Here is an 11,396-nt window from a genome sequence, read left to right as displayed (position 1 = left end):
ACTGAACTTTTTCAACCATTTTTTACTCAATCGCATTTTTCTAACGTTAACAAACATATCAAGATTAAGAAACATATAAAAAAAGTTCTTACTAACACGCACGATTTCCCGTTTCAATTTAACGTTAAACATTTTCTTGAAACATTGCGAACCTTATTTGATTGCTAATCGGACCAAGATACAGATATAAAGGTTTGAGGATATCACCAACTTTTCTCATTAAGAAAGAAAAACGCATAAATTAAATGAGAAAATCAATATTTCCGAATAGCATTGGAGGATTTCCCTTAATTCCCACGACACTTTTGAATTTGAAAAAGCATAAAACATTTGAAAATCTATGGAAACGAATGCACATACAGAGCTTAACGAAACGGCTCATATCTTCTGTGTACACTCGACGGTAGAAAAAGGTCGCAGAAAGAACGAATAAAAAGAACGCGATGAGTCGGCGGAACATGTCATTAATTACTATACACGGTTCGTACCTAACGAAGAAACGTGAATCCGTCGCGACGGCGGCATTGCCACTCGAAGTTCATTGGAAGTCGTTCCCTAGGTCTTACATTAATTAACAATGTCAAGGCTTGATATGACATCGACGAGTAAAAGAACGCTTCTAAAAAAAGTAGAAAGAGAAAGGGGAGAGAGAAAATTCGAGTAAACATCAAAGAAAACCACATAGAAAAAAAGCGGAAATGATCATGTACAGGCTGTTGATATTTATACAAATTCATATTTTTATGAATATAATTAAGAAAACGAAACGTAGGCAGAGAACTGTTTCGCGTATTAAATATCATAAGAAGTATTTTATTAGGCAGCTTTGAAAGTTTACAACGAAATTTAAGAAAATTTTAAAGGTGTTGTGCTTTCATTATAAAATTAGCGTATCATTAAGCGGCACATTCGATAATATTTTGTTATTTTTCTGGGTAGCTTTACGATTTCTTTCTTTTTTTTTTTTTTTTTTTTTTTTTTTTTGTGATGTAAAAAATATTTTCGAAATGTCAAGATATGAATAAAATGGGGTAAATTCTCGATGAATACCTTCGTCTACTTTTCATGGAAATAATATCTTTTTTCCTTGCTCGAAATCACACTGTTTCTATTACCCAGAAATATTGTTACAGAAAGATATCTGTAATTGACACATTTTTGACGTCTAATTAAAAAAACTGTTTGTCAAACAGTATTTTGCAAAATTACGTAATTTTTTTATTAGATAATTTTCTTTAGATCTGATAAATATATGTAATATATAGAATATAATAAATATCAGGTGTGTAAGTATAAAACCGGAATTGTGACTGTCGATGAAAAGTGGATATATTTTGAGAATCCCGAGCGTAAAAGATCATGGGTAGCTCCAGGCGAACCACCGACATCGGCTACAAGAACAAATCGCTGTGGACGGAAAACGATGCTCTGTGTTTGGTGGGATCAGAAGGATGTGATCTATTATGAGCTGTTAAAACCTGGCGAAACCGTTAATACTGAGCGCTACCGACAACAAACGATCGATTTGAATCAAGCTTTGCGTGAAAAACGACCAGAATATGAAAAAAGGCAACACAAAGTAATTTTGCTCCACGATAATGCACCATCGCATACAGCAAAACTTGATGATGCTGCACGACGCATGTACAATGATAAGGAATAAGGACGTCTTTCAGCTTCTTTTCATTTCTGGCTAGTATCACGCGCCGACACCGATAACAAAGATCAGCTATATTCTTTTTAATAGAACCATCCATTTTTTAACACGTTAATCAATCTGTTAATCAATCTGCATTTCTCATAAAAGGATAGTGACCTTTTATGTCGAGAAACCATTAGTACTGAACGAAAAACCTTTGGAAAAGCTGAATAATATAAATAAAATAATTAAATTTTAGGTTTTTGTCGTTTTTTATCACTATAATATTAATTATTTGTATTGAGGGTATTATAATAGTATATACTATAATAGTATATAATATTATAATTTACAACTACATAATATTATATAGTGCTTTAAGTTAATAGTGTTATATATTAAGACGTCCTTAGTGAGGAGTCCCCACACTTCTAGCAGCAAAATGACGTTCGGTCCCGCGCGATTCTTCTGACGATGGATATAATAGCACGTACATGTTCCGTATACTTTGTAGTTGCGGGCGACTGACTTGTCGAGGTAAGTCGCAACTTTAGAGTCGCGCGCGATCCTTAATCGCGGTAGTACGAATAAAAATTGTGCCATATTCGACAATGGATTTTATAATCGCGTGGCTAGTCGCAAATGGAAAGCACGCTTCAGACGGCAACGTTGGAAGACCAGAAAAATAAAGCTGTTCTGTCTCACAAAAGAAAGATACGTACATATGTGTTTCCTTATTCTTTCAAATTTTGGCGCTGCTGCGCCAATTTACGGCTATTAAAATATGGAGAGGACTTGGAGAGGTATTATAAGGAACTTTATTCTAATATTCACGTAATTGCTCGCCACGTGTGATACTCGCCAGAGATCTAGGGCATAAGATTTTCACACTGCGCTTCTCTCTTTTCTCTCAACGGAGTCCTAGGCCATCGTACGACGCTCGCATACATACTACGAAGGGGATACATACTTGTGTGTGGTTGTGCTATACGTTACCTCCCTCTCGCACGTACAATACAGATGTTCCAATATATACCGCTCTTAGTTTGAAAAACCTGACTATGAAGTGGGAAAGGTGATAAATGATGAACTTTTGACAATACTGATAACGAGTCAACAGTTCAGTACTTTCCTCAGAATCTTGAGGGAGAAAAATTACCTAGAGAAAATAATAACAAATTTGTTGTTTATTAATATATTCACATCGTAGACCGTAGGCGATACATTGTATGTCCCATGAGACATGCGACATGCCGCGAGACCAAGCGCCGATTTTCAAATTTTATAATTGGACATGGATACACAACTATCTTGCGACTATACTATTATTATCAGTACCAGAAATGCGTTCGGTTGCCGTCGATCGTTTGGTAGTCGACATATTATCTTTGAAGAGAACGCTTTGTATATAGTAAGTATCTATACTAATAAATTACATGTATGCCTTTAACATTATCATTTTGTATAGTGCTTCTCCCTATAATATATATTAATATATGATATAAAATTTAAAATTCATTTCTGGTGACTTAAAGGACATAAGTATAACTTGTATGACTTGTGTATGGCTGTGCATTACGTTATTTGCAAATTAATTAGCAACAGTAATTAATTTAAGTTTCTAGTATTATCGTAATATTAAATGATTATTCTTAGGAAGAAAATTACTCTGTACGTGCACGTATCTTAAGTTGCTAAAAGTTAAATTACAACAAGACATGTAATGGGTTAATAGTGTACGATAATTAAAAAGAGTGTCATTTTTTATAAATTACGAAAAAGTTACTTATATCTGAACTAAGAAATGTCATAAATATCATAAAACGGAAGCAGAAGAAATAAAATTGAAAGATAGAATGAGAAAGAGTAATATTTTAAACGTGAAGGTTAGGTGTTAAATTCTACTCAAATCAAATAAAATATTTAATTAAATATAAAAAGAAGTTAAAGTATTTACTTAGTTATGTTTATTCCAAATTGTTTGTTTCGATATAATTTTTGCAAAATATTAAACAATATATACTTACGTAAATAAGAATATTACTTTCAAAGTCGAAACAATCATATAAACATTGATGTACGTGCATTATAAATTCATAATTTTATTTTATATACTTTGTTTCAGATAGAGAAATGAACATTTTTTTGCTCATTAGCAGTTGGTAGATAATGATGTTAAATCATGTGACGTAATTTGATATGCTAGTTCCCTTAGATGGGAACACTATCATGCATGTATACAACTTTCCAGTGAAGCAAATAAGAAGAGAAACCTTTGTTTGAGTTAATGAATTAAAAACTATTTGAAAGTGGTCTGTAGAACAGTATAAATCAGAGAGATGACAACCGAAGTTACATAGTCACAACCTTTCGAAAACTTAAAAGAATTATTCGATAACGTGGGTAATTTGAAACCATGACCGGAAATTGAATAACTACGAGATTCAACTGATTATGTGTACAGTGGTTTAGAAATAAGCGCAGAAAGAACGCAGTTAGAAAAATTGGATAGAGAAGTACATCCTAAAACGTTGCTTCGTCATGATATGAAAGGTGGCTGCCTAGAAGACAGGTAATAGAAATCGCTATATTTATCAATTCATATATTATACATAATATACCCGTGATTTTTCAGATTTATATATCGATCAGAATCTTATGATTCTTACCTATTTTATCACTGGAGTGTTATTGGCACGTTTGTGTATTTTAGTCATCGTTTCATAACTGCGCCACCTTTTGGGTGGATTAATGTAGCACATAATCATGGTGTAAAAGTTCTTGGTACTGTAATTACGGAAAGAGAAGGTACCTGGGATGTAATACTTGAATCTCAGGAAGAAGTAAGAAGATTTGCAGATGCACTAATACTTGTTGCAAAATTTTATAAATTCGATTTTATAAGTCTGGTTGTTAAATATTGAAAATACCATTAAAAGTGAGCAAGTTAATAATTTAATTTATTTTGTAAAATATCTAACAGAAAATATTCATGAAGCAATTAGAAATTCTGAAATTATATGGTACGACGGCGTAACCAATGAAGGAAAATTCAATTGGCAAAATGAGCTTAATTACAATTGTTTCTGTTTGTAAATTTTATTTAATGTTCTGAATACAATGTTTCAGAGATTTCTTTTTAAACTGCGATGGCATTTACTTGAATTATAACTGGACGAAATCAAAATTGGAAAACGGTTTGGCACTTGCAAAAAATCACAGCAGAGATATTCATGATATTTATGTAGGACTTGATATTTGGGGAAGATGTTGTCCTGGTGGTGGTGGATTTAATTCAACATATGTAATTACAATATTACTTATTTTATTGTAGCATATAGTCATTTAATATTTCATTAAACCATTATAATCTACAGGCTTTACCAAAAATACGACACTAAGGACTTTCTGTCGCGCTTTTTGGTCCAGGTTGGACTCACGAATTTTTCGGATCTAAGACATTCCAAGAAATAGAAGATCTATTTTGGGCACAGTTGTTTCCTTGTTTATAGCAAACGGAAGTCAACACGAACCAATACTAGTTCTCGGCAATAATACCGGCTTAAAATCCATCGTTCGTTATAAATCAAGGGAGTTGGTTGCCAACTGGAAAAGATGGTAGGTCTACAAAATATAAATTGAAATATTTGTAACATAAAAAACAGAAAATAATTAAACCTAAAAAACATTTTATTAGAAGAATAAAATAATTGTAGGGATATGTAATGTCATTACATTACATTATTATATTAAATATTTATATAGCATGAGTTATGATTATACTCTAAATAAATGTACCTCACACAGATATATTTTTCTTGTTTAGAAAGCAGATATATATGTGTCTGGTTAACATTATGATTAGCTGCCTGTAAGGAATCTTCATTTGGACTAGACCAACCACAGTAGCCATACGGACGACGATGCGCTAGCCACTAGCACTGCAACCGACAAGCAATACACCATACCCAAAACAATAGCACAAGAAATTAGAAATATAATCGAAAAAACAAAAAACAACAAAGGAAACAACCAGGAATCGATCTAATCAATGGCAAAATATAATGAAAAACCTCCCTCCAAAAGCGATACGACTAATCACTATAATATTCAATGCAATACCAAGAATACAATATTATCCTACATTATGGAAACAGGCACAAATCATAATGTTACCCAAACCAGGCAAAGACCCACATGAAGCAACATCCTACAGACCAATATCACCACTCCCCGTGCTCTCCAAAATACTAGAAAAAGTAATATACGCCCGACTAAAACCAATAATAGAGAAGGAAAAACTAATACCAGACCATCAGTTTGGATTCAGAAATAAACACTCCACCATAGAACAAATGCACAGGCTTGTCAACGAAATAATACACACAATAGAAAACAAACAATATTGTACAGCCCTATTCATGGACATAGAGAAAGCATTCGACAAAATAAACCACGAAAGCCTAATACAAACAATCAAGAAACAATTCCCGGAAAAAATATACCAAATAATAAAATCATACATAAGCAACAGAACCTTCACAGTAAAAATCAAGGACGCACACTCCGAAGCAAAAGACATCAAAGCAGGTGTTCCACAAGGAAGCGTACTAGGACCCATACTATACACATTATACACGGCCAACATCCCAACAACTACCAATAGTAAAATACTGACATTCGCGGACGACACAGCCGTGCTAGTCAGGCACACTAACCCTGTAACAGCAGCCACAATACTACAAGAGCATATCACAAAAATAGAAAAGTGGCTACAGGACAAACAAATCAAAGCTAACCCTAACAAATGCAACCACATCACATTCACATTGAGAAAACAGATAACACCAAACATCTTCCTGAACGGCTCGCAAATAACACAAACAAGGCAAGTCAAATACCTTGGACTTCACATAGATACACACTTCACATGGAAACAGCATATCAAATCAATAATAGACAAAATACAGACAGCAAGGAGACAAATGTACTGGCTAACAAGCCGAAAATCCAAACTAAGCACAGAAAACAAACTGAAAATATACAAAATAATCATAAAGCCAATCTGGACATACGGAATTCCACTATGAGGAACAGCAGCAATGAGCCATATAAACAAAATAGAAACAATCCAAGCCAAAATCCTTAGAACAATGGTAAACGCCCCGTGGTACGTTAGAAACGAGGACATAAGGAAAGACCTCGGAATACCAACGGTCAAGGAGGAGATTACCAGATTCGCAACAAGATACAGAACAAGAATAGAAACACACCCGAACCATCTGGCAGCTGAAACGTGCAACACAACAAACATCGTAAGAAGACTAAAAAGGAAACACCCAATAGACCTCATAAAAGATATAACTTAGAAAAAAAAACAAAGCTGGCACCCCGCTGGGGGTAGCCGCCCACATGCTATATTTATTTTTTATTTATATTTTTTTTTTTCTTCACCAACAAGATATAACACTACCAAATGTCCGCAAGGACAAATTGTAAAATAACCAAAATAAAATAAAAAAAAAAAAAATAAAAAAAAAAAAAAAAAAAAAAAACATTTGGAAGTGCTTAACGATTGGAAGCGTCCTTTTACATCTTCGTCACATTTGGGGCAGTAAGTATTTTATTTCCTTTCAATCGTTTCCTCCACTGATTTTTAAAACATTTCGTAAATTTAATTTTTTTTTAGTTTGTTTTATTTTTCTAGATTGTACCTTATAACGAAACGATGGCGAAATGTCGACTTGGATTTAACGGCTTGCACACCATATCATTATTTCCGGAAAATCTACCACCGGATTACGTTGTGGTGGAATATACTTCCCCGTGTGGTGAATACACCACGCAGTTTGGCCTGCATCGTTTCCTTGTATACCATCTGATGGGAAGAATGCCAAGGGCGATAATCGGCCCTCGAACACGCCAATATCTTCATTTGCTCTCTACTTTGCAAGCAGATGCAATTATCGGGGCTCGCAGAGAGGAAGAGGAAGATGAAGAATCTCCTGACCGATAATTCGACTTGGAAACTACTTTATTAAATCGTGGTATTTGTGACACTTTTGGCATTAACATTTTCACACTTTAATTCCGTTACAATATATTTCTTTAACTACTTCTTGCGAGAAAGAGAGTTTAATGACATATTGTATATACGAATTTTCTTCAACTGCTACTAACTATTTACAATTTGCAACATATTACATTTTAAAATAAAACACTTTATAAAATATACATGTATGTAGTAGTCTTAAATCTTCAAACAATGATTAATATCTTAGATGTTGTGTATAAAAAGCTCATCACACATAAGTTGTACTGTACTTTGCAGTAAATAAATTTTATACTTCTACTTAAAAGGTAGATTCTAAATTTACTTTATCCCTTCAATTCCATATCCTATAATAATATCCATTTATCATATAATAGATTATAATTTCTGCTAAGTTTGTTAAAATTTCATTAAAAACTTCTGTGCATCCTGTTTAGCATCTCGATCATCTTCGTTCTTTGCAGGATATTCAAGGGCCATTTTTAAATATTTCATAGCTAGCTCTATTTGATTTAATTTTAAGTAGGTTTTGCCCAATATTAATAAATTGTGACTATGGAAATTGGGATCAATTTCCTCTGCGGTTTCAAAATATTTTAGAGCTTCCTCAAAAGATGAAGATGGTGGTTCTTCAAATATTACAGATGCAATTTTTCCTCATTACCATGTTAAATCAGCAACTTGATAGCACCAAGTACCAAGCATGTACATAAGTGTTGGTTCTTTTGGATTTAGTTCCATTGCCCTCTCCGATATTAAACATATTCGATACAATTGCTTGACATCGTGTAAGGGACGAAATATTAATATATTATCATGAAATATACCAGCATATGTTTCTTAATATTATATGACTCTTTTATTTGTGCTTTTACTCCTTCATAGAGAGACTTAGAATTAAGAAGAATCGATGCCCATTTGTGTGCGGCCCAATTATCCTCTTTTATTTCAAGTGCTGTAAGTATTAAATCATAACCTTCGAAAATTAATTTCTTTCCATCTACTCCACTCACTGTCTTAGTCAATATATACATTGCTCTACACAAACACCATATAATTTCAATATCACCGCTATCCTATAAAAATAAAAACATAAACAGCCGCAAACATTTTTCTAAATAAATAAAACTGCAGCAATGATTAACGGCCATTTTTTAGAAATAATAGGATTAATAACAATAATGTAGTAAAACATTGACCGACTTATTTTTTCCTTCGTGTAAGATACAGTATACACGCACGCATGTTTTTGAATGTAAAGGGCAAAACTGAATTTGTAATAATTCAATCATGAAACAATTATACAATAGATTTTGATAACATTGGTTAAAATGTAATATTCCATTTCTATATATTATAGTGTTTCTTAGTTTATTGTCATTGTTAATTTATATTATTTTAATCGTAATAAATCATAATTATTTCGGATTCTTTTTCGAATACATGTCAAGTCATGGATATTGGATGATCCAAAATAAAGAGCGAAATTTAATATTCAGAAACGTGTAATGTATTTATAGCAAATATAAAATTGTATACTTTATATTTTATATAATTGATCGTATTTGATCGTATCAGATAGTAACAGAAAATAAGCGAAGACACACACACACACACACCTTTACGATAAATCGAATTGAAAATATCGTTTTCAGTATGAATATCTGTCAATGTCTGTTAATGTTTGTGTACTTTATTCGATTCTCATCTGACGTGGTATGTTCTAGTTATGTTGTCAGAATTATATCTGTCATTATTATAGACATTCTTTTCTATTGCATCGTCAGCTGTAGCTGATATAAATTACAAAGTAATTTATAATTAGCACATTTTGTGCTCCCTCCCATTGCACTGTGTTATTGGAAGGAGAGCCTGGACCCAGTGCTTTGTGCGGTGCAGGTAAATGCACATAAAGTCACAACAGTTTACAAAAATTATGCAATTTTTCAAAAAATTAAAAAAATTTTTGAAGATAGTTCTTTAGAACCGAACATAAAAAATAAACGTTTTTTAGTATCTATTGATAAAGAATGATTTCGTTCGCTGTATAACTATACTCCGTTCAATAATTCGATTCAATAGATGTAACTAAACGCACGTGGTCGGGTCAGGGGCATATCCCTATTCTTCATATACTGCACTTTCCGAGTGGGATTCTTGAAATGAGTATGGATGAATATAGATGGTTAGTAGATATATTGTGAATGTTAATATAAATGAAACAATAAATAATGTGAGTTTTAAACAATGTATTTTATTCAGAATTTGAAGCAGCACTAAACTCTACGTTACTGTAACTGTCATTTACATTTATTATAAAAGGTTTCTTTCTATAACATTGTCTAAATCCCAGAATTTTCAGCTTTATATAAGATATATTTCCTACATCACCAAATTTGAATGCTACATTTCTTGTGGCCATACAATTCTTTACTTGGGACTATATCATTTCTATCGAATTCAATTTACAGTGTTATGATGGGAATCTAAGGACAGTAATATTTTTTAATTTTGCAATCTCATCTATTGTATAGATATTATTCTTTGATTTGTAATAATACGTAACAATTTGGCTCTCGCTAATACTTTTGCTATTTTGCTATTGACGTTGTTGGATATCAATTTTCTTTCGACCACTGGTGGACCTACTTTGTATTATATTTTATAATATTTTATAATAATACAATATAATTGCCGATTATTTAATGACTAAAGAAAAACCTCCTTTTATCAAAAAAATATTTAAATTAAAATAATTATATAGATTAAAATACGAGTCAAATATCTCAAGATTATTTTGATAACATTGATGGTCCTAACGTTATTAATTCTTCTCATAATATTGATTCATCATCAGATTTAGATCTTGTATTTTATTTTATAAACTGGTTATAAGCGATCTGAACTCAATAATGGACTCAGAATATCATATTTACAAGATTCTCTTTAAAATCATTGTGCGTCACCAGTATCATAAGCCCGAGAGAAGTCGGTGGGAGCTGTATTTCAAATAAGTTTTTTTTTTTTTATTTTATTTTGGTTATTTTACAATTTGTCCTTGCGGACATTTGGTAAAGTGTTATATCTTGTTGGTGAAGAAAAAAAAAAAATATAAATAAAAAAAAAAAATAATATAGCATGCATGTGGGCGGCTATCCCCAGCGGGGTGCCAGCTTCGTTTTTTTTTCTAAGTTATATCTTTTATGAGGTCTATTGGGTGTTTCCTTTTTAGTCTTCTTGCGATATTTGTTGTGTTGCAGGTTTCAGCTGCCAGCTGGTTCGGGTGTGTTTCTGTTCTTATTCTGCATTTTGTTGCGAATCTGGTAATCTCCTCCTTGACCGTTGGTATTCCGAGGTCTTTCCGTATGTCCTCGTTTCAAACGTACCACGGGGCGTTTACCATTGTTCTAAGGATTTTGGCTTGGATTGTTTCTATTTTGTTTATATGGCTCATTGCTGCTGTTCCTCATAGTGGAATTCCATATGACCAGATTGGCTTTATGATTATTTTGTATATTTTCAGTTTGTTTTCTGTGATTAGTTTGGATTTTCGGCTTGTTAACCAGTGCATTTGTCTCCTTGCTGTCTGTATTTTGTCTATTATTGATTTGATATGCTGTTTCCATGTGAAGCGTGTATCTATGCGAAGTCCAAGGTATTGGACATGCCTTGTTTGTGTTATTTGCGTGCCGTACAGGAAGATGT

At 32.7% G+C, this 11,396-nt stretch overlaps 1 pseudogene; it reads right to left on the bottom strand.

Annotated features, from left to right (window-relative positions):
- Positions 1 to 7,881: 7,881 nt before the first annotated feature.
- Positions 7,882 to 8,842, bottom strand: LOC132915745 (regulator of microtubule dynamics protein 1-like; annotated as a pseudogene).
- Between the last annotated feature and the right edge of the window lie 2,554 nt (positions 8,843 to 11,396).

This window comes from Bombus pascuorum, unplaced genomic scaffold, assembly GCF_905332965.1.
Source record: "Bombus pascuorum unplaced genomic scaffold, iyBomPasc1.1, whole genome shotgun sequence".
Classification (NCBI taxonomy): domain Eukaryota; kingdom Metazoa; phylum Arthropoda; class Insecta; order Hymenoptera; family Apidae; genus Bombus; species Bombus pascuorum.
Note: the sequence above shows the minus strand (reverse complement) of the source record. Positions and strands in the feature narration are given on the sequence as shown.